At 32.4% G+C, this 26,076-nt stretch overlaps 1 protein-coding gene across 1 annotated transcript in view; it reads left to right on the forward strand.

The window, feature by feature from the left end:
* Nucleotides 1–15,477: 15,477 nt before the first annotated feature.
* Nucleotides 15,478–26,076, forward strand: part of LOC118204726 (uncharacterized) — a 149,869-nt gene continuing 139,270 nt past the window's right edge. The window contains exon 1 of the mRNA XM_085813348.1: nucleotides 15,478–15,631. The gene's annotated coding sequence lies outside the window, so the exon portion shown is untranslated. The remainder of the gene's footprint in view (nucleotides 15,632–26,076) is intronic.

The raw sequence follows: 26,076 nt of genomic DNA on the forward strand, positions 1-26,076 counted from the left end.
CTTCCAGATGCCCATAATCGCAGTAGGATTACGTCATTCAGAATTGAATGGCTCTGGGTACCGTTGTTTTATCACAATATTAAAATTTATCACAATATTAAAAATATATAAATACCATTTTTCGCTTTGCTGAACTGCAACAATTCCCCGTGGAAGCTAAAAATCTTTTAATTAAGGTCGTGAAAGCACATTTTTTTCAGACTGCTGAATTTGTTAATTAAGTTCGAAAAACAAATATTTTGCGTTTTGTTGAGTAGCAACATATTTATATCGCTGACGTTTCTGATTAAATTTTAAATATCTTAAAGTGCAAACATCTTAGAGCGGCAACACAAACCATTTAAATCGTTGAGTTTTGAAATAAAAGTTTCCCAAATTCACACAAAATATGAAATAAATCGGTACTTTTCCGTTTCGCCGGTGCAAATCTCGCCAAGCAGACTTTATTGGCGACAACATACAGCATACACATAAAAAATGTTAACAAATGTTGGTTATAAGGATTTTTTAATTTTGAAGGCCTAACCATTTTAATATCGTTTAAAATTTTGTAAAAAACCAATAAAGACCTTAAATCTGTAAAAAGGCATTAATTTAAGAATGTACTATGCTTTCATGGTCAACATCCTGTTTCGCCGGCTCATATTACATGACCCGTAGTGATCTCATCTCGCGTAAACTACGTTACAAAAATCTAATTCTCTCGGATATTATCTATATTAATTTCAAGTTAAACTTAATTCGGAATACAAGTGTAAATGCAAGAATTATTTCAATTCGTACGAATAGCTTACTCAGAAATTATCCAAGACCGCAGTGCTTTACTTCGCTAGTGCATTCTTATTAGAATTGATGAATTTAACTCTTGACTTTTCTATATTTTCGCTTTCGGGTGAGCGGTGTGATTGCATCCTAATTAACTTAATTACCACGAATGTCCTTAGGGCATAAAATTGAACTATCTAAGTAAAAATTCTATGTAATTGTATGCCAGTATTGAAAGAAGCAATCAATCTGATAAGAAATGGCTGCGATTTGTTTCGAAAATGAGGTATAAAAGGTTACCAGGGAGGATATTTCGTTTGGAATCAGTTGCACCATTATTGGCGACTTTATCGCCTGCGCCGGCAAAACGGAAAAGTACCAATAAATCAAAACAAAATTTGAAATTTAAAAATTGAACTTCGAATTGGGGGTGGGGGACTAAAAACGCGTGTTCAAAATTTATTGGCTCTACGTGCTGCCGTTTTTCTATAGTACGAAGAGTATACGTACACGTATATGTACACTGCTCAAAAAAAAAAAAAAAAAAAAAAAAAAAAAAAAAGAGCAGTCTTATATCTCCCGATCTACTGGGCCGATTGACAAAATTCAAATTGCGTTCTTCATGTGTCGAAAGCGCGACTTAGGATATATATTAGGTTTATATATAGCACTATTCTAACATAGGTATTTTGACACAAAATCGGACTTTTTCTGAAATAACATACGAATGTTTTTACATATTTTGATTCTACGACTCAAATTACGCCTAAATATGAAATTTTGTAAAATTTGGAGCGAAATTTACGGAGAAATTCACAAATTTATGTTGGCACATTTTTGTCAGTTTGCGCCAAGAATACTTTACTTGGCGAACTTCTTAATATATGGCAACCTAGTTTCCTTTCCCGTGAGAGGAAAAAAAGTCACCATCGTTCCTTTTTTCCAAATAATATTCTTTGTATTATATTTTTAATTATAACTTATTATTTTAAGTAATTTTTTCTTTTTCGAATTTCCTTTTAATTGTTTAAGTTGCACGTTTTTTTTTTTTTTTTTTTTTTTTTCGAATAACTGTTTTAAAAATTTCTATTTACCTATTCGAACTGCGTAAATAAAGGTGCAGCGTTTATTTATTTATTTATTTATTTTTTTGAAATAGTTTTCTTTATATATATTTTTCGTCATAGCTATTATTTTAGGTCATTTTTAAATTTTTATACTTTTATTTTAATTGTTTGTATTGCATTGTCTCTTCAGATGATTGTTTTAAAATTTTCTATTTATTCCTTCGAACTGAGCATTTTAAATATGTTTATTAATATCAATTTTCCAGAATTTGATTTTATTTATTTGAACTGCGTTTCTTTCGGAAGAATACTTTGTAACCCAGACTACGATGCGTTTGAAAACTGCATACTATATTAAAAGAGAAAATACAGTACAGTTTTACACGCCTTTCAATGTTCCGTTCAGAAAAAAATATATATAAATAAGAGAGATGTATAACTGATATTTTAACTTAGGATGACTTGCATACACTGCTTTAAACAGTTTTATCATTGTGCCCATTGCTTTACACAATTTTATCCTACATTTGGTTTCTTAAAATGTTATTCATATTTTAGTCAAATATTTTATTTTTGAAATCGCAAGAATCAAATATCATAAGATTGAAAAGTTTTAAATTTAAAAAAATACGAATACTAAATTTTACAAAAAAACTTATTTTTCTTCTCTTTTTCTTTAAGCATTCTGAAAGTATATTGAAAAGTATCCAACTTTTCGAAACATTTTGGTATTTCTGACAATCATTTTAAATAAAGTTATCGCCTTCCATTTCATAAAGGCCCACAAACGGCCGACCGGTAAAGTTGCTGAACACTGGTAGTTCACTCCGGGGTTCGAACCCCGGTAAACGGGCTGGTTGCATTGGCGTTTTCGTGGATTTTCTCATGTGTACCGCGTATGACAGGTGGTTTCCCTTAGAAAGTTCTTCACGAAGTATTTCGTCAGAGCATTTATCAGTCTTTAGAAGCTAAACATTTTGAAGGTATAAGATGAAAGGAAAGACTAGTTTCATCAAAAGGTTTTGGTTTATTTTATTATGACAAAGCACACTACGGCTATCTGCCTAAGGGGAGGGATGCCTTCCTGGAGGACTTTCTAAGGGAAACTGGCTCGCATACCCGTTACACATGGGGAAAACTACGAAAACGCCCATGCAGCTAGCCCTTTCTCGGGATTCGAACCTCGGACCGAACTACCAGTGTTCAGCGACTTTACCGCTCGGCTGCTGTTTCATCAGGAAGGGAAAAAAACATCTTTAGGTGACATCCACATACATCACTGGATAAACCCCTGAATCTTCAAATAATTCGACTGAGAAAATCATGGGATTCGCCATTTATGATACAAATATGATGTTCTATAACGTAATTTACACAACCATATAGTCTAAAAGCAGTCGCTCTTCACTTTAATCTGCAATGATATCGTTTTGTCTTTTCTGTTAACACAAGCTCAATTGACGGTATTTGCTGGTGTACACGTCCATGTGTTTTCTCTTTGAACACCTAAATTCTTTGAAGTATCCTGAAAGTATATTCGAAAGCGCCCAACTTTTTGAACATCTTGGTATGTCTGACAGCCAAATTTCCCTGCAAATTTTTGCTTACTTTTCTCCCTAATTTTCTTCTTTCCTTCTACAGTTATTTTCAGTGCACACACAAGAAAATTAAGATTTTTCGACTGCTAGACTTCCATACATTTTGCATTCTTGTCAATTTTTTAAAATATCAGTTATATGAATTGCGTTTCAGCTAAAGACAGCTTTTCATTTTCTCGTCATTTTAGCTATAAAGTTTAAAGCGAAGTCCAAAGGATAAATATTTTAATTAAAAGATTTTTGCTAAATGACAAAGAAACAAAACAGTCCAGCAGGGTTTATTCTGTACCACAGAGTAACCCTATTCTTATATCGGCTGAAACAATCTAAATCATACTAAAGATCATGTTTTTTTTATACAGTCTATAACACGAGAGAAAAATTAGCTTCTTAAAACATTCTTTCTAAGAGGATTAATATAAAAGATTACATTTATATATATATTTTTAAAGCTGGGACTTGAACCAAACTGTCAAACTTTTAAAGTTTAATTTACATGGTGGTTATAATTAAAGTTTCAATTTGAAATGGTCATAAAAGGAAAACTACCGGACCAAAATGTTATCAAACTTGGGAATCGTGTAAAGGAGGTTATGGGAATTTATTTTCGGCGGAAAAAAAAAGAGTTCAAAAACTCACCATCAGGGGAAAAATGGCGCTGTATACAATATTGTTAAATGAAATAAGACACGAAAACATGTGTTTAAAATGTGTTTAATATTTTCCGAAACGTGTTACAAAGCATGTTCAATGTAGCATCCAGCATTTTCCGAAAGCAAGTTAAATCATGTTACTGCATTCTCAACAGCAGCTCTTAGCATATCAGGTTTGGTTTTGGTTTGGTTTATTAGATTACGGCAAAGCACTCGAGGGCTATCTGCCTTAAGGGAGGGATGCCTTCGTGGAGGACGTTTTAAGGGAAACTGGCTCTTATACACGTTACACATAGCATATCACGAGGAATGTTATCAGTGTATCACATTTTTCATTTCTGCCAAATTGTTTAGATTATCACCATAAGCAGTGCTTTTGAGATAACCTCATAGACAAAAGTCACAGAGGTTGAGGTCTGTTAGGAAGAGGGGAAGTGTTGGCCTATAAGACGTCCATTCGTGAAATGTTGCCTAAGTAACTATCCGACACTCTTGAGGTGGTGCCCAGCCCTGCATAAAAATCGTAGTATCTAAAATGCCACGTTACTGCAGTTCATGTATCACGAAACATTTTAATATTGGCTTTAAGTGAGCTGCAATCGCAGTAGTCCAGCTGTCGACTGCTCTTCAGAAAAAAATGGTTCAGTTATAAAACTAGTTGTCATTCAACAGTAAACAGTGTGAAATGACTGTTATGCAATCGAATGCAGTAGGAGAATGCAATGGAACTAGATAGATAACATGAGAGACTCCTTTGGCCCAAATCGATTAAAAGCGTTTTGAATCAGTATCTTCATGTTTTAGTGCCGAATTTAGGCTTAAAAAATTACAAATTAGCGATCTGTAAGAAAACGATTTCCAGATTGTACGCACTTGTGAGAGTGATTTGCGATCTCACATTTTCTAATCGCTAATTCGTGGTTTTCACAGACGAAATTCTCACTTACAGGGATGGCGCACTCGACATTTATCGAATTTAACGTCTTTAAATGGTAATTTGCCTACTTCAAAGTTTCTTAAGGGTATACAACATATTAAATCCGTTTAACAAAAGGTTAAGTTAGATTCCGACCCATATTTCGTTTAACAATATTGCATACAGCGCCATTTCCCCCTGGTGTTGAGGTTTCGAACTTAATTTTTTTCACGGAAAATAAATTCTCATGACCTCCTTTACACGATTTCCAAGTTTGATAACATTTGATCCAATAGTTTTCCTTTTATGACCGTTTCAATGTGGAACTTTAATTATAACCACTCTGTATATTATTAAATTTTAATTTGAAGCTATGCGTTATATGTATACCATGCGTAAAATTTTCGCTTTTATGGAAAAATAAAAAATCGAAGCAAATATACTTAGTATAATGGAACAAAACTGAAAACACTTCCCCTCCCTCCGAAAATAAAATATTGAAACTTCGACCTTGAATTTATTGGGTTATCCAAATATTTAATTTGACTTATCTTCTAAGTCCTAGTTCCGACAACAATTCCGTCAAAAATTCCGAATTACTTAAGCTAAAGTAAAAGATTTAGTATATATTCACTGTATGTTAATAAAGTAATCAGAGTGTAATAAAAATAGATTATAGAATTTACGCTGATGTAACTTTTTGTCTGAATGCACAACATGTAATGGAAGAGAAGGTTTGTAGAGATCTGTTTTTGACATGCCTCTAAAAGTAAATGTCATATTAATTTTGTCTCTTCAATGTCAAAAAACTTTCCTTTGAGAGGCAACTTTAGTTTTTGGGAAAGAAAAAAAATCACAAGAAGACAAATTTGAAGAACATGCAGGACGATTGAGTACACATACTTATTTTCGGAACACAAGCGGTTCTCCGACTGGTTATTGAATAATGAAAAGATGCATTGTCATGCAATACAAAACATTTGGAATACGTTTTCTGGCTGAATAACGTAAGATTAAAAGTCATCTGCTTAATTCACATCCATTTACAAGTCAACTACTCGGGCAATGGCAGAATCGTTTTGATCCTGAGCTTGTAAGACAAACCGAATATCACTGGATTTAAACACTTCTTTAATCTTCCGAGAACGTTCCTTCTTTAGCTCATATTCCAAGAATATTAAGTGAATACAATTATTGCCAAAGAAATTGAATATTCATTTGCACTACGGCTTGGTAGTTTACTAACGAGTTAACAAAACTTAAATTCTGCTTTTTGTGTCTAAGAATACAACAATATTTTAAATATTTACAAATAAAATATTAAATTGCAGATTTAATTGGAACCTCATCAGTTGCCTAGCATTTGAAAAAAAAAGAAAAAGAAAAAAAAAAAGATTGTTAAATACTAATTGTTTGCTGCTCAGTCTAACACAGGCTGCATGGTTGGTTTTCGTAGTTTTTAGGTTCTCTTTACAAAAATTCTCTATGAAAGCATCTTAATCAAATAGCTCCCATGTTCTTTCTATGTTCAAATAACCAACTAACCTAGTTTAAGCGCGATTTCCAAGTGAAGTTACTAGTAAAATCCGAATACTCATTAAAAATCATGTAGCTAACCAATCGGGAGTAACATGAAAGATACGGCGCCAATAATTGAAATGTTGTTACGGTACGCTGTTTCTTAACTTAGATGGTCATTTCTTAATTAAATAGCCCACCAACAGCCGAACGGTAAAGACGCTGAACACTGGTAGTTCAGTCCGAGGTTCGAATCCCGCGAACGGGCTGGCCGTATGTGCGGCTTGGTGGTTTTCCCCATGTGTAACGTGTATACGAGCCAGTTTCCCTTAGAAAGTCCTCCACGAAGGCATCCCTCCCTTTAGGCAGATAGCCCTCGTGTGCTTTGCCATAATTAAATAATCCAATTCAATCCTTAATTAAATATAATTGATTTGTAAATTCTACTAGAACTGACGGTAAGAATTGAAGTGGAAGTAAGTAATATGGTGTGCAATCTTGATTAATATAAAATTAAAAATATTTGCATTGAAAAATGTTTGCATTCAGACAGAAAGTTTTTTTTGAAATATTTGCATAGAAAAATGTTTGCATTCAGACAGAAAGTTTTTTTTGAAATATTTGCAATTGCTTTATAAGAAGGATTTATTAATAACCGTAATAATTACTTATTATATTACTGATGATTAGGATTCGGTTCTTGACAATTACATTCTAAATTAGAATTTTAAGGATATAATGAAAATACGCTACGCACAAAAATACATTTTAGGAAAAAAAATGAGTTGATTTTTTATGTTTTAAAACTTCTTAAATTCATTTAGTAAACATCGTATCCTCGTTGTTTATTGAATCCAGAATGTTGGTGTCGTTTATATAATTATTCTTACTTGTCCATAGAATCTGCTGACTTATCCAGCCATTAAGTAGCTGCAGATCATTTTTACATAACCACTGAACTTCCATTAATTCAGTCTCTAGAGGGTTGTATGTTTATATCATAATTTGACTTTTATAAAAATTGATTATTCTAAATATTATGTTTCTATAAAAATATATTGTGCTTTAAAATTATGGATAATAGTATCACCCGCTCTTTCAGCCACTTCAAAAGCAACAGTTTGTTTAGAAATAAATTATGCAGTTAATGTCATAAAATTCAAATAAATATCAAACGAAAATTCTCAGCTTTAGACAATTCGATTTAAACGAAGTAAAGTAGCAGACGATAAAACGCCGAAGGTAAAAATTTACTCTTACAAAAACTTAGTCTTAAATTTTTTTAAAAAAGAAAAGATACGAGAGAAATTAAAAAAAAATAGTTAAAAATTTGAATAATATCATCTATAATTTAAAAAATAGCCTTTCATATAGTATTAATAAATATTTATTACGCATCATTGAGGGAAAAAATGTCATATAATTAATTCTTCGTAAAATTTTACTTGAAGTTTAAGATTAAAAATAGCTGTGGCAATTCAGTGTAACAAAAATCCATAGACCACATTTGGCGTTATTATTGCTCAAAAAAAAAAACGTGCCATATTTCAAAACGCGAAATTATGTAAATTCGTGTATATCTTAGAAAATTTTGAATAAAAATGTCTAATCTTTTGCAGATATGCTTAAAAATACACCTACTTTAAGATGATGGTAAAAATTTTATAGGTTATAATTCAAAATTTTTTTCGAAAAATCTATAGAAATTATATAAAAATAGAAATTTAAAAAATAAAACGCAAAAAATGGGTAAATTGTATTTGGAATGAACCAAAATTTCGAAATGTGAGAGAAAAAATCAAAAAAGTTTAATAAAAAAAGAGATATTAATAAATATTTGCCAAATTCAATTAACATTAAGGAGCTAAAATTTTGAGAGCTAATATTTTAAAAACTATTCGTACGATTTTTACAAAACTTGGTATTCTGGCATAATTTGAGTCGTAGAATCGAAATATGTAAAAAAATTGGTATGTTATTTCAGAAAAAGTCCGATTTTGTGTCTAAATACCTGTGTTAGAATAGTGCTATATATAAATCTAATATATATCCTAAGTTGCGCTTTCGAGACATGAAAAACGCAGTTTGAATTTTGTCAATCGGCCCAGTAGAACGGGAGATATAGCACTGTCCCATTTTTTTTTTTTTTTTTTGAAATAATGAGGATTTCGTTCTTCGTGCTCCGACGACAGAATTGTTCATTAGCACCGAGAATTAGCAGTTCAAAAGGAGTTAGTTAGCTGAAATTACGTGTTTACCCCGTGAGTTTTTTGAGTAAATAAAACATATTTTTTTTGCGCACTGGAGGAACTGCTTAACATCTGCATTCTCCTTGAGCTATTTGCAGTGTTTTTGGACCGTGTGCCTTTGATTGTTAAAATAAACTCAATTGTATCCTTCTTATTTGGAGTGATTATTTAAAGAGATAATCAACGAACCCGTAGCCCACAAGACTTTTGTAACTGTAAATTATATCAGGCGGCCCTATTGCTATTTTTGTTGAGCTGTGAATAAAAATCCTTTCCCGTTTTGCATTTGAATTATAAATTACTCACATTACTTATGTTACATTATATTTATACATTCCTAATTATACATACTTACATTACATTACTTACATACATTATAGATTACTTACATTGTAGAGACATTAGGTATTTTTTGGAAGCAGGAAAGAGGAAAAATAAGTAACACTCTCGCCGGGAATCGAACCACGGACCTCTGGATACGCGCCCAGCGTGCAGACCACCACAACACGAAGGCATGCTAAGAAGGCGGAAAAAATACTTCATATACTCCCCCTTTTAAAGGGCGACTGGGGATTTTAGGGTCTCCAAATCCTGGATATGGAGAATCATCATCCACCATCCTTTTAGTTCCGGTGCCACTGTAGAGACATTAGGTTATTTCGAGGCCGGAAAGATGAAAAATGAGCAAAGCCTTCGCCACAAATCGAACCGCGGATCTCTGAAATACGCGCCCAGCGTGTAGACCATTACACCACGAAGGCATGCTAGGAAGGCGGGAGAAATGCCTTATAACATTACATTATGTTTAACTCTCAAATATAAAATAAAGATGAGGAATAAATGCAAAAACATAAAATTTATATGAATTATCACCGTATTAATACAAATCATTCGCTCTTCAAAATGTAAAGAAAAATACAACCATTTTTACATTACCAGTTCTTAATTTTTTTTTTCGAAAAATTATAGTAATACAATAATAATCCCGTATCCATGGATAATTCGTTTCACGACATAGTAGTTCCAGAACAGGAGTAGAGAAGGCTTTCTATAATAGGATATGGATGTAACATACATAAATTTGTTCTCATAAATCTGAGACTATTGTAAGGTATTTTCTCCCTCCTTACTGTTTACTTTCATGGTGTTTGGAAAGTATGTCCGGATGGCAATTGGAATTCCCAGTTAGAATCCAGGTGAGGTTATTGTTAATTTCTCTTTCCCAGCTTCAATATTTCTAAAAGATCTCTAGAAATGGTGCCCGAGCTCAAAGAGGTGGTCGATAATTCTTCTAGTATTTGGAGATTGGTTTTCTTTCTACTCTGTCTTTAAGCGGGAGAGAATGTAAGGTAATTTCTTCCTCCTTACAGCGTACTCTCAAGGTGTAATTAGAAAGCACGACTGGTTAGTAACAGAATGTCGCAAGTCCGAGCTCCGGCAAGGGCTCTGCAAAATTTTTATGTCTTCTGCTACAATATAAATCACCTTATGTTATTGACACAGTTAATGTTGTAGAGTCGGTAGGCTTTTTTTGACGCTGGAGAGGTGAAAAATGGGGAGTGCCCTAGTGGAGTAGATTCGAACTCATGACCTACCGAATACGTGTCGAGTGTGCTTCCATTTATACCACGAAGGAGTAATAAAATACTTTATATACTCCAGCCAGTGATGTGTTTATTTGCTACTCTTGAATCAAGCATGAAAAATATTACCTTATATACTCCCTCTTTTAAAGTGTGACTGTGAATGAGGAAATCCAATCGCCAAATCCTGGTGGTGACCAATTATTGACCACCACCATTTAGTTTGGGCACCACTTGTAGAAGCATTAGTTTCTGGAGGCGTGAAAAATGTGCAGTTTCCTCGCCGGGATTCGAACACCGGATCTCCCGATTACGCATCGAGTATGTTTCTAATTACATCCCAAATGCATGCAGAAAGGAGGAAGAAAGTACCTTATAATGTACACAGAAGAGCCATTACATTATTACCACCCTCCATCTATAGCAATGGGCTCGCCCAGGAACAAAACCACTGTGCATGGGCGGCTGATTTTGGAGCACATAAAGCGGCTATGCATTGTCTTTCCAAACATAACGCGATTAGCGACATGATGGGAAGAGCAGTTGATTTATCAGACTTGAATAAAGATCAAATTTCCGTCTCGCACAGGAGCTCCAGCAACTTTAATAACTTCATATCGGTATCATTATTTTCTTTCACTTTATTCAATTCGCATATTCTGCTTCGAAGCATTCTTCTGCTTTCCTCACTTCCTTAATTGCTTTCCGCTCCAGGCAGAATTTCGACATATTTTTTTCCTTTGCTTAGCTCTTTTGTTTAACGAATTCCTATCCTGATTCCCAAAATTCATTACTTATTATTAATTATTATTTCCATTAAAAGTTGATTACTTCATCTCATGATTATAGAAATTTCTCCTTAAATTCTTATTTATTTGTTAATTTTATTATTTTTTCATTCAACAAAATGCTGTTATTATTTACTATATAAAAAGTTGCTTCCATCAAGTGATTTTAACTTGATTGTCTGCATTTTTGAAATGAAATATTTTCTGATTTGCACATTTTGTTGCAGTTAAAATATTTTCAAACTACACATTGTATAGTTACCAGCCTTAAAATATGAAAAACCTGGAATTTTTGGACCCTCAAACCAGAAATTTGCGGGAGGAACAACTCCATACTGACTTTAATTCGTTTTATGGCGCATGATTCAGATTATTTTATAAGTTATTTCTCCCGCCTTCCTAGCATACCTTCGTGGTGTGGCGGTCAGCACGCTGGGCGTGTATTTCAGAGGTCCGCGATTCGATTTCCGGCGAAGGCATTGCTCATTTTTCATCTTTCCTGCTTCCAAAAAATACCTAATGACACTGCAGTGGCCCCCGAACTAAAAGGGTGGTGGATGGTGATTCTCCCAACCTAGGATTTGGCGATCGGGTCCATTAAAACCTGTTAACTTTCATGCTCGAAATAATCTCGGGCACAGCACTGGTAAAATGTCTTTCCCCGGATATTACTCAGGCTAATTTTTTTTTGAGTGGATCGTATTGTTATACCCGAATATATATCGTGATAAGTTTAATTCGGCTTCAGTTCAAAAGATGGCAGCATTTGATTGAAGGTTTCAAAGGATCGAGGTTAAAGTTCAAAGTGCGCGACATTTTTTTTTTTTTTTTTTTTTTTGATTTTTTTGACTTTGAGGCAAACATTTCATTTTTGGAATAAAAAAAAAAATTGGCGATTTAGGCACCCAAATCATCAAAATAACTTTACAGTTAAAAGGTTAAAAACTCCAGTGGCCTTTTAAAAGAGGGAATGTATAAGGTATTTCTCCCGCCTTCTAGCATGCCTTCGTGGTGTGGTAGTCTGCACCTTGGGCGCGTATTCCAGAGGTCCGCGGTTCCATTCCCGGCGAAGGCGTTGCTCATTTTTCCTCTTTCCTGCTTCCAAAAAAATACCTAATGACTCTACAATTAACTATTTATAATGTGATTCTTGTGTAAGACATACAGTATTTAGCTTCATGTTTTAAATTTATAGATTTTGACTGATTTTACGCTGTGGGTTTCTTAAAATTTGAGACTGAGAAAATTTCGAGCAGAAAAGGAAAGTATATCAAATTACATATGCATATATGTCTATACATATGTATATATGTATATATGTATATACATATGTATATACATATGTATATACATATGTCTACATATGTAATTACATATGTATATATGTCTGAAAGTATATCAAATTACTTTCAGACATGATAAAGTAAAAATTAATAATTAACATAAATACTATTGCGTAGATGAATTTAGTAATGCATACATGGTAGATAGGAAACAAAATTAAATACAAATCTAAACTGTTTAAACATTGGTTGAATCTTCATAAAAAGTCCTGAAAATGTCTATGGAAAATTAAAATAATTCAGATGAAATGAAACTTAACAAGAAAAATTATTCTGAAAGTGAGTGGAGAAACGGAATTTGCGCAATTTGAGTTTTATTATTTCACCGAATTTCATCTATTGCTGAAGAGCATTTTCCTTGGTAAAAGCTAAAAGATTAAAACTGGGAGATCTGTTGATCTACCAAGAGACGGGAGCTCCACCGGTGTCCGAATGGTTAAAATCGCTGAATACTGGTAGTTCAGTTTGCTTTGGGTTCGAAACCAGGCAAACGGCCTGGCTGAAATGTTGGTTTTCCCCATGTGTAATATAAATATCAGTCAGTTTCCCTCAGACTGTCTTCTCGAAATCATCGGCAATCAGCTATCGGAGATCCTCAGCTAAAATTCAGTCAATTTTTTTTTCAGTCAGAAAAGTCATATCTGCAATGAAAACATTATAGGATTATTTTTAGGTGCTTTATTTCTTAGCGTGATATTTTGTACCACATTATTTTAAAATTGCGAAGTTTTTGCTTCGCTTTATTTACCATTGCCAAGCTTTATACCGCCATGCTTTAGAACTGCGATATTTTCCCCTCTTGTATTTTTCTCCCATGATATTTTTTATATTTATATAATGACGTTTTCCCTTGCGTTGTTTTCTCTGCGATGTTTCCGTGCGTGATATTTTTGCCGAGGTGCTTTCACCTGTAATTTCTTAATTATCATGTTATTGCTAATTTTTCCTCATAAACTCAAATTAAAGAATATAAAATTTACTGCCTTCTGAAACCTTTTTTCTATTTTTACTTTATTCTATTTTTTATATAAAGCCATCCGTTTAAAATAGTAATTATAAAAAAGATAAATGTATATAATTATTTTAACAAGTCCACTTAATGTAATACGTAATGTTTTTAATTAGATATATCACTAATTAAATCAGTCAGATTAAAAATTAAAAAAAGTCTTATTAAGAGTCATGCTTTATTGCTTTAAAATCCCTTAGTTTGTTGATATATAACAGACTGGCTAAATCTGGAAGACAGGCTAAATCTGGCTTCATCTTTGCCGAATGAAAACACACGCGTAGAAGATAAAAGTAATTTATTTCGGGCAGAAGTAACATATTTGTTTTCTAAATAGCTGAGTTCTTTTATTATATTTGAAATGTTAATAAATACATTGGTGGCCCGAACATAAAAATGCTTCATTTCGAGCCGTAGCAACATGTCGCTTTCAAAACCTTGACTTTGTCAACCAAAATTCATTAAATTCGTGCTAAATATAAAATAAGTAAAAATGAAACTGGAAATTCAAAATTCGGGTTTCGAAGCACACATGCTTAGGGAAAAGACTATGCAAGTTCAAAATTTGACGATTCTAGTTGCCATCGTCTTTCCCCAGTGCGAGGCATAAGCGCACACACATACATGCAGATTTTTCATTATTTAATAATAAAGATAATGAAATGTTTATCAGAAATAAACAACTGAACTTTTGATTCCCGAGAGGGAGAATCAGAGCTTGTTCAGCTTTAACATAGAGTACATAGGAGGCTGTTTGTTTATGTGACAACGGCTATTACGAAGCGATTAACGATACGAATGCGTAGTTCGAAAGGCGAGTATAACTTGGCGTTTCTTGTTCGAACGCTATTTTTGTTTCGACAAGTTTGCATCAGTCTAATTTTGATCTTGATTTGGTATACAAAAATACATGACGATATCTTTCGTTTATATTTAATGAAAACACTGAAATATATCACAATAATACAGACACATCGAAACGGCGAACCTACAGTTACATAATGTAAACACACAGAAGAATTCTTTCGGCGCAACAGCGCCCTCTATACTATGAAAAGTTCGAACAACGGGAAAGCCTCGAGAGTTATCTGGCTATGCCTTCGGGGAAGAGTTTTTAAGGGAAACGTGCTCATGTACTCGTTACACTTGGAGGAAAACACGAAAACGACCGGGCAACCAGCCCGTTCGCGGGATTCAGACCTCGGACCAAACTTCCAGTATTCAGCGACTTTACTGCTCGACCGCTAATGGGCCATACAGGAGGCTGATTTGCACTACTTTATTGAATATTACAAAGTATGACATTAAGGAAACACATACCAAAGGTGTTTTAGTTATATAGCTGAATTGCTCTTTAGACATCGCCAGTTAGTTATTGAGAAATTCCCAAGATAGGTTATAATTTGAAGCTTATGACACTATTTTCCACCATGCTGTAGCTATACCTGAGTTTTTCTTGTAACATAATAAACTACTTCAGTTAGAATTATTCAAGTAAAATTACTCCACCATTTTTTTAAAGAAAGATCTTAATATTTAATTTAATAATGCTTCAATAAAATAGGGCGTTTTTCAAAAGAAAATCATCTAATCGTTTTGACGTAAAAATAAGTTTAATCTTTAAATGCGTGTGATAAATCCCTGCCGTATCATCAAACTTATTTTCATCAAAAATCAGCTTTCTGCTATAGCCTTTAACCTTTCAATAGATCTCCTTTATAGTCAGCCATTTTAAAAATTTATTTTCGTTAGTTACGTAATAACTATTTAACTTTGACCACACCTTAGAATATTTTTTAGCAATGGTCTCAATCAGCCGATCCGAAACGCTGAAAGCAGTGCTTAACCTGCAGCTGATGCAGGGATTACCGTTCCAACAAAACAGTGTAGGTGTATTGATCGGTGACGTCACAGTCACGTGTCAAAAATGGGCGTAGCCGTCCACAGATTCGGTCAGCGTACTAGGATTTAGAATCTAAAATTTGTTGCTGTCTGTTTCTTTCTGTCGTGCACGAAAGCACACGTGACAATCACACATGCACAGAATGATTTTGCTTCCAAGCGATGTTCAGATTCCGCACCGATCGTTGGGTTACGTGAAAAGCAGAACTTGAACTCTTCAGAGAATCTTTGATCTAACAGGTGAGACATAGTTTCATTGTATGTTTTAAATTCTTCGAGCGCACGTAAGAAAATATGGATCATTCATAAATGTGTGTTTTGATAGGATTGGAATACATGTACTTTGAAAGAATCAATTAGGAATACTAAAGCTTTAAAATGCCGACTTACAGACAAGTTGATAGTAAAAGAAAGAAATTGTTATTAGAATATTAAATATCGCATTATTTACTTCAAAAGTAATTTAGGTATTATCTTTTCATTCATGGCAATGTTTTCTAGAAGAGCTCATAGACTTACATACAGTTTTCATTGATTTTGTTTCGATTTTTTTTAGAGTTCATAGCAGATTTTGAAAAGTTCATGTTTGTTTTTAATTGTAACACAAATATGCAAGGTACATATCTTATGTAAATTTAACGATATTTTTATGTTAAATAACGCACTCGGTTCTCTGAAAATATTCTGAAACAGATTTTAATAACCAATGAAACACTTATCAGAGACATTTAAGGAAATAAATTTATAGATACTATTTAAAAAATATGTTTTTTCAAGTTCTTAAATAAGTTTTATTTTCATAAAATATTACTTAAGCACTGAAATTTGAAGCAAACAATAAAGTCAAGTTTAAAATCAAGTGTCCAATTAAACTGAAAATTAATATGTAATTAAATTAGAAAAGATTGAATGCAGTTCTTTTGATAGAAGAATAAAAACAGCTGACTATTAGATTTGAACAAAATATTTTTATATATTTATAAATTCAATATATAAAAGTTGCAGATATAAATATTTGACAAAGACGGTTCTTTAGTAAAAGTAATACAGGAGCAAAACACTGCAAATATCATTAGTTTATGATGGAAATATTAAAGAAGCATTTATATATGAAAACTTAAAACATAAACGACATATGAATGAAAATAGAAAAAAAAATCTAAAAGATTTCATATTTTACGTTACGCACAAAGGAGCGTTTTTTTTCATTTGAAAATACATACATGTTTCGAGAGCATTTGTCTAACGCCCTTTTGGGTTAAAAATATTTAATATGTTTAGAATTTCCGATAGACAGTCTTGGGCGCTGAAGATAAAAATATTTTATTCCGTACGGTGTATTGCCACTGCTCGCTTTGAAATCGTTGAGTTTCTTAACCAAAAATTCGTGAAAGTGTTTGAAATATGAAATAGATTATAAAACAAATTTGAAATTCAAGATTCTGTCTTGCAGGTGCCCATATTCGAGTGGAGGACTACGTTACTCAAAATCCCATGGCTGTAGGTATCGTTATTTTTCAAAGTGCGAGAAATATACATACATTCATGCCGATTCTTCTTTATTGAATTTTTTTAAATGTAATACAGGGCGATAATATTTGGTAGCAACAATTTGAAAAGTGATACAGCCGTTTATAGTGATTCAACGCAAAAGGGAATTTCGAGACTAATAGCCCTTCTGGGCTAATGCCTCTGTGGGCTAAAAACAGTATTTTCTTATATGAATGGAAACCAATGTCCTGTAATTTTCTCCCACTTTTGTTTCAAATTCTTGACACAAGAAATATAATTTGCGAAAGCCATTTATTTCTTACTACTGCATTAACATTTATTACTATTTATATAAATTTTAATTCCTCTATAATCACATATCTATAGTTTGCTTTATTATGTTATAGAAGTATTCATATAATAATTGCTTCAAATTTGAAACGTCAGGTATAAGAGCTCCATAAATTAACAGCTTTTAAACCTGCATTTAGAAGATTCTCTTCTTTATCAGATAAATTGGAAATTAGAAGAAAAAAAAATGTTCAGTGACTCAGTAATTTACACTCAGCTTTCAATGAACTGAGACACTCGATTTCTGTTATCGGTTTAATTATTATATATTCTAAATTCAGTTATCAAATGCTAACTGAATTTGTAATTTATTTAGTTGCATAATATGAGCTTATGCTGTTAGTAATATGATTCTATATAATAGGATATAATCTCTCGCAATATATTTATATATTATGTACTTTATATTTGAGTATATTGTATGTAATAATAATTCGTAATATACATATGTAATGTTTCGTAAGAGTAAATCCGTTATATGTAGTGTGAAACTTTAATTACACACATTAAAATCCCTATGAAACATATAATAGTTGGATTTATCTAAAAATAACTATATCTATAGTTTGATTGTTATCCATGAATACGTTTTATTTATATTTGTATGTAATAATACAAATTAAGTATATTGTATGTAATAATAATTCGTAATATACATATGTAATGTTTTGTAAGAGTAAATCCGTTATATGTAGTGTGAAACTTTAATTACACACATTAAAATCCCTATGAAACATATAATAGTTGGATTTATCTAAAAATAACTATATCTATAGTTTGATTGTTATCCATGAATACGTTTTATTTATATTTACAAAAATTCGTCTGTTTTCTAGTTTCTAGGATTAAAGTTTTTATAGGATTTAAAGAAAATATCTATTTTAGAATAACTTTTCCTAAAACGCTTAGTTTTAGAAATACGGCCACATCGACATATAGCATGTCTTTGAAAATTCCACTTCGAATTAGGGCTCACCAGCGGCCGATCGGTAAAGTCGCTGAACGCTGGTAGTTCGGTCTGAGGTTCGAATCTCGCGAACGGGCTGGCTGCATGGGTGTTTTCGTGGATTTTCCCATGTGTAACGTGTATACGAGCCAGTTCCCCTTAGAAAGTCCTCCACGAAGGCATCCCTCCCTTTTAAGCAGCTAGCCCTCGAGGCTTTGCCGTAATTAAATAACCTAACCTATCCACTTCAGATTAACAGCTGTGAATTTTAAAAACTCACCAAAATTAATTAGATAAACCGAATACATAACGTACGTAGATCAATATAAAAGAGAAATTATTTTCTATGATTTTAGCACGTGACAAGAAAATGCTTAGAAGACTTTTTTGTGTTTCTGAATCGAAAACTATTAGATAACTGCTTCGTTTAGTTACCTTTGACACTTAGATGCATCATTAGTAGCAAAGAATCACCCAATTTGTCATTGCGCAACCGGAATGCGCAGTTTCAAGGAACATAATTATTTCAGCTAATAATGTGTTAATTTTCTTCGTAGAATCTTTGATAATTCTTTTATGAATATCTACAATTCTTTTATCCTTTTCCTACCCTTTCATTCTTATGTATCTTTTATTAACATTGTTTGAAGAAATCCAGTATTTCTTCAAAGCAAGCTTTTAAAAACATAATCACTTTGAAGTAAGAAACGAAACGATAGTAAAATGCATTAATTTTGGATTTGATGAGTCAAATGTGATTATATTAAGGTTTTAGATTTTAATTTTGGTAGTTATAAACGTTTTAATACATTAAACAATAAGAAAAGTGCAGATTAGAAAATTATGATAATTAGTCCAAAGGGGCTTTGTCTCTTAAGGACTATTGTTTTCGTTTTGAGATTTTGCGTTAAATCACTGTAAACGGCGAATCGCTTTTCAAACTTTCGCCACGAAATGTTAGAGTCCTGCATTGTATTTGAAGAAATTAAACAATTAAAAATCTGCATAAATGCATGTCTATTTCTCGCATTGTGATAAAACAACGGTACATAAAGCCATCGAATTTTGAATAACGTAATCCTCCTACGAATATGGACATGTGGAAGACCAAATTTGGAATTTGTTTTATTATCGATTTAAAGTTTTGTACAACTTTAACGAAATTTCTGAGTAACAAACTCAACGATTTAAAAGCGAGCAACGGCAACACTAAAAAAACTTCCTTTTATCTTCAGCGCGCGGAACTGTGTATCGGAAACTCTAAAGATATACTCATTTTAAAATTATTTTGCGACATTGCTATTGAACTGAATTTTATGGTTTAAGTGCAAAGAACATGATAGGTAACACAAAAACGTTAAAAAAACCTCCCTTTGGACATAATTTAAAATCTGAAACTTTCCAGATTTTTTTTAATAACTGTGTCATAATTCTGGATCATATATTTATAAAAATCATAAATTATTCCGAAACCTTGTGCTATCGTCATATAGTACTGAAAATATTAAGTGGAATTTTATTTCACTATCATTTTCTCATATGTAAGTATATTTCCAGTTCATGATAAGAGCTTACTTTGCAAAATCAAAGTTTTGCAAGATTGCGAATAATCTAAAAATAATTGCAATCAGGCAATATAGAACCTTGTTTTGACATAACTTTCGAATAAATCTCTACCGATTTAGAGCGCGATCAACCACAAGTCCTCTTTTTCAGGAAAGAGAAAAATTTACATTTTGATATACCGTATTTATGCGAATCTAATGCGCCATCGAATCTAATGCGCATATCCATTTTAAAACTTTAAATAATAAAAAAATTGTTTGTCGGAGAATGTAATGCGCATCAATGGTATGAGGAATTTATTGAATCTTATTTTATACAACAATGGATTTGCATATAAACTATCAATCAATGGTATGATAATTTTATTTAAATTTGGATACCATATTTTATACAACAATGGATTTATATGTAAAGTAGCAGAAAATAGAATTAACCTATTAGTGGGCGATTGTTATGTGAAACAATCATTGTTAATTACCACTAACGTATATGCAGTACCTACCGTAAAATATGAACATGAAATAAATCGTAATATTTCTATCTAGCTAACAGTTTCTAGAATCAGTGATTAATAGTGTACGTCTTTATTCATTAATGTTTTCATCACTGGAATCCTCGCAGCTCTCTTCGTCAGAAGCAGATTCATTTCTTCTTTCCTCATCATCATCATCGTCATCCTCGGCGTTCCAGAGCACGTCATCTTCACTGCCATTCGATGAATTTGAAATGCAACATTGCTTGAAAGATTTCATAATCATTGGTGCTTCGATGTTTTTCCAGGCAGCAGAAACCCAGTGTGCAACAATGTGCGGTGCAGTACGCTAATTTTTCCTGTCAGGATCAATTCACGGTTTGGCTCACAAAACCATTTTTTGTACTCCGCCTGAACGTACCCATTAAAAGGTTTATTTATACTAACGTCCAGGGGTTGTAACACAGACGTCATCCCTCCAGGAATTATAACAAGATCACTGCCTAGACTGTGCATCTTCGTTTTTACGTCGTCGGTGAGATGACCACGAACTGCGTCCAGACAAAACATTGATGGTGGATTGGAGAGCCCACCGGAACGGCGTTCCCATACATTTCGGAGCCAATCAAGCATTAATGATTCCGTCATCCACCCCTTCTCTTGGTTTCGAATCAGGACATCATCTATGGAGCGAATTAGAGGGAACCTACAGCGAATCCTGGAGAAGGCATAGATACTTGTTAATGTATAGTGTCTTTGCGACCTGGAAGACTCGAGAGATTTTGGTAGGGGAAAAGGGATGGAGACCCTCGAACCTGTTCCCCCGGGATGCTCTCCATCAAAATTGGAGGCGGAACATCAAAATTGGAGTGAAGTCGTACTGTCACCTGTTGCCAATGGCGCAATCTTGCTCTACTTGCCACGATGAATTCCATGTGGACTTGTTCTGTTATTACTATCATACAAGTGAGGTAAATCACAGATGAACTATTGACGTGGAAATAACAGCATTGGGGCGGTGGAGGATACAAATTATGTAAATACAAGCAAATTGAGAAAGCCATCATAGAATAGGCTATAGGTTCTTTCTCTCTTGTTCCACATAAACTAGATTAGATCCTAAAATGACCTGGCGAATTCTCGCGCAGGCGTGAATAAAACTACCGACTCAGACGAAAGGTAAAAATAACCCTTTATTAATTCAAAATAGTTAACAGAAAGGTGCTTGTTACTTCTTCGTGCGTTACAAAAACACCGTCAACGTGCGGTGAAAAATAAACGTGGAATACAATTTAAGTCAAAACTAAAATAAATAGTACTAGACAGCACTTAAGTTACGCCTAACAGGTGGATTCACAAAAACCTAACCGGCGTAAGGATAAATCCGATATGGTCAAGAGGTTTACTAGCGTAACAGTGAAACAACAATGAAACGTGCGCTTGGCTAGCGAAAGACGCTCTGAATGAACTCAGAGATTCACCCGTTTAAATATGCCCTTTAAATTTACATCCTGGCGAGGGAAAGTTGAGAAGTTCAGCTAAAGTATAGAAGCTTAAGAAAATGAATGTGAAAAGCTTAAAGAAAATACATTTCACCAACATACTTAAGAAAATACATACTTAAGTACATACTTAACGAAACCACATAAAGCTTAAAGAAAACTTAAAATAAATTTGTTATGCAAAATAAGCAAAAGCGACCATATTTATATCGAAAGCAATTGGCGGAGCATAGTGAATACGAGTATAGCGCCATCTGCCCACGAAAATAGTAATAAAACATAAAAAATTAAATTAATAGAATTCTAAAAGCATTCGAAAGGGAGTAGATTAGATTTAATATTGATAACTATGGAAGTTAATTTTTTATGAATGTGAAAAGCTTAAAGAAAATACATTTCACCAGTTGAAAAAGCTTTATGTATAATTTTAGCAGACCTGAAATCAAAATTGTATTTAAGTTTTCAATTATGTTTGGTTATCGAAAATTTGTTAATTTATCTTTTTCTGACATAATATTTGCCTTCGTTGATGGGATATTTTACCGCTTTTTAGTTTTTAGTTTATTTTTAGTTTGGCAGATATATCTTAAACTACATTGAGAAGACAACGTTATAAATTCCCAGGAATTAAAGCCGGAGATGATATTTCTAAGAACCGAACAACCAATTTTTTTATGGGTAAGGAAATGACCTGAAAGTTGAACTTTTGGCGAATCCACACAATTCTATAACTTGGTAGAAGAATGAAATGGGATGTCGACAAGATTACCTATGCTATTTCTTATAACGAACTGTTTTCTTTTATGGAAGACGAAAAATTTTTAAGAGCTTTATCAATGGCCATTAAAGAAAAGATAAAAATAATTCACAAACTCAAGAGTATAAAATAATGATAAGCATTTAATAACGCTTTCTAATTTCTAATTTATCATCGCTGTTATTGTTCTTTCAGACGGAAAGAGTTTTTGTTGTAAGTATCAAACGTTACATACATATATTAAAATGATTATCTAAATTATGTATTTTGTACATTTGTATTCATGTAAAAATATAACTACATACTTATCTATGGTTTGAGTTACTATCCATGAATAAGTTCTATTTTTTGTTTACTAAAATCTGTGTGATTCGTAAGTTGTTCTAACTGTATTTATCTAGAAAAAAAAATTATATAAATATCTGTGCTTTGAATTATTATATATATTTAAAAAATATCTCAGACTTAATATATATCAGTACGGCTGTATTTTACCTAAAGCAAATAATTAGCTATTTATCTGCGATGTGCACTGCTATCTATTACCATTTGAAACATATATATTTTCTATCGTATTTCTTTAAAGACAACCAAATATTTTTCTGCTGCTTGTATTATTACCTATAAGTATGTTTTATTTTTAGTTTATTACAATTCGTCTGAATGAAATATCTTATGTGTAACGCGTATACGAGCAAGTTTCTCTTAGAATGTCCTCCAAGAAGGCATCACTTCTCTTCGCAGATAGCCCTAGTCTGCTTTGCCGTAGTCAAATACGTCAAACCAAACTTATGAACTATCTCTCTAAATTATTATTTATTTATTTAAAGAAGATATCTAGTATAAATATTTATTTATAGTTTGCATTGCTATTCCATACGCATATTTTATTTTTAATACGATATTCATTAAAAGCAGGTAGCTAATTATCTATGCATACTTTTGAAAAAATTTGATGCTTAGATTTAGATACTGACTTTAATTCTAAATTTTGATTTCTAAGGTTTTAAAAAGTTAAATTTTAGAATAATGAAAACAATATTATTGAAATTTCAAATGACTTTTAATTGGTAAAATTATAAGTGTCATAAAGCCATAATAAGGTAGAAATTTCCTTATATCTTTGATAGAAAGACCGTTTTTTGAAAACTTCTTAAGTACAATTGAAAATAAAAATAAAGCTAACAAGAAATTCTGAAGCTAACAACAAACAAACATATATTTTTATTAAAATTTTACGTGCAACCTATTTCAAATTTTATTTATATTGGTCTGCAAAATAAAATTTAGTGAATTCTTTATAAATATGTTGTTGGTTGATTAATGAGTTTCGGAAATTTTCTCAGACTATCGTAATGAAACACTAATTAAGTTAAACTTTTTAAATAACATGCATATTGAATTCAGTAAAGTAGTTACTCCTTTGCATTCAATTCATTGTTTCCTAACAAAAACAAAACAAAAATAAATAATAAAAATATAACGAAAAGGAAAGAGAGTCTTATTTCTAATAATTTATAATATTTCACGATATTTCACTCATGAATTGCATATGGCTATTTTTTCAATGACAAAAAATTTCATTTCGAATATATTATTCAAAAAGATATGTGAGGTTGATTTTAAATTACGTCCAAAGGGGCTTTTTTTAAAGTTTTGTGTGTGACCTTTATTTATTAAATATCATGTTCTTGGCACTTAAACTATAAAATTCAGTTTAACAGCAATGTCGTAAAATAGTTTTAAAATGAGCATATCTTTAGAAATGAGCATATCTTCCGATACACAGTTCCGTGCGCTAGAGATAAAAAGGTTTCTTCTCCCCCCCATAGAGTGTTGCCATTGCTGGCGTTGAATTTTTTAATAAAAAGTTCGTTGAAGTTTTACAAATTATGAAATCGATAATTAAAAAAAAGAATCCAAATTGCAAATTTGGGCTTTCAGATGCCCATATTCACAGTAGGATTACGTCATTTAAAATTGGATGGGTCTAGGTACCGTCGTTTTATCAGAATGTGAGAAACATATATACATTTATGCAGCTTCTTCATTATTTAATTTCTTCAAATATAATACAGGGAGATAATATTTAGTGGCAACGATTTGAAAAGGATACAGCCTTTTAAAGTTTTCAAAGCAAAATCTCAAAGCGAAAACAGTAGTCCTTCAGGAACAAAGCACCTTTCGACTGAAAATAAAATTAAAAATTATCCTTTTGTGTGTAGTGTAAATTAAACTCAGAAAATCATGTCTTTTCAGCAGCTTTTAATTCATTTCTCTATAGCACAGCTGTTGATTTTCTATGCCGATTTATAGTATGAACTATTAACAAATAGAAAAGAGTTCGGTTTCCTTATTTAATGTATGTTTTAATTTAATGCAATAGTTCTGGCTTTTTAATACGCTAGTTGTCTACACGGCTGTTCACTTTTAAATAATTATTACAAAAATGGAAGCATGTATATTTTAATGAGTCCAGCAAGTGTAATTTCATAAAAATAACTAATGTGTTTAATTATATATATCATGAATCATATGCATGTTTATTTAAATTAATCAGAATAAAAATTAAATAAAATATTATCAAGACCTAAGCTTATTACTTTTAATTCGTTTATGTTGTTAATAAATAATAGTCTGACTAAATTTGAGAGTTATATATTTTACTTTTTTCCGGATGGCAACACGGTGGCACGCGGAATATAAAAGCGTTTTAATTCTGTGAATATCAGATATTGCTCTCAAATCCCCGAGTTTGATGATTAAATGTGAAATATAAATATCTTGCACTTCGCCTAATGGTAACACACTAGAGAGAAGATAAGTTAGTTTTATTTTAAACCCTGGCAGCCTACCGCTTTTATGCAACTGAGTTTGTTAATAAAATTCACTAAATTCAGACAGAATGTGAAGTGAATAAAGTAAACAACAAATACGAAATTCACATTTCGAGCTTTGAAGTGAATTTGTTGTTGTGGACTATTAGTTGTGTTCAAAATTTGGCCTCTGTAGGTGCCACCATTTTTCCACAGTCTGAGCAATAAACAAATCAACAAATATGTATACTTACATACCTATATGCATACATGCATGAATACACTTATACATATATACATACATACGAACGTACGTACCTACCTGTATACATGGAGATACTTCGCAAAGTTCCTTTATATTAATTAACCAGTTATTTTAGGTTTTGGAACTTTACTATCATTCCCCCCTTCCGTTTTTCGCGCCAAATGCAAATTAATTCGCGTGTATTTAAGGTGACATTTTGAGATTGTAAGACAGAACGCGTTTTACTCCTCGAACCCCGTTACTAGGTTGCGAGATCAGTCTTCGGTCCTGCATTATAATTGTCGATGGTTTAATATTCATGCCAGTTAAGATTTAAGCCAACTTCGCATTGACTGATCTACGCAGTCTAACTTGTTTAAATGAATTTTACATTTGGCTGTCTGTTAAGTTATCTCACACAAGTGGTTGGCTGGGTTGTAAGCACTAAGTATGCTTTCTCTTTTTATTTAGTTGAAATAAAGGGTCTTTTACACCCTTCTTAATTTTCGACTTAGCTATAATTCACTGCCAGTGTATCAA

The sequence above is a fragment of the Stegodyphus dumicola genome, chromosome 3 (genome assembly GCF_044657685.1).
Source record: "Stegodyphus dumicola isolate Sdum_Otavi_A_Nest chromosome 3, ASM4465768v1".
Taxonomy (NCBI): Eukaryota; Metazoa; Arthropoda; class Arachnida; order Araneae; family Eresidae; genus Stegodyphus; species Stegodyphus dumicola.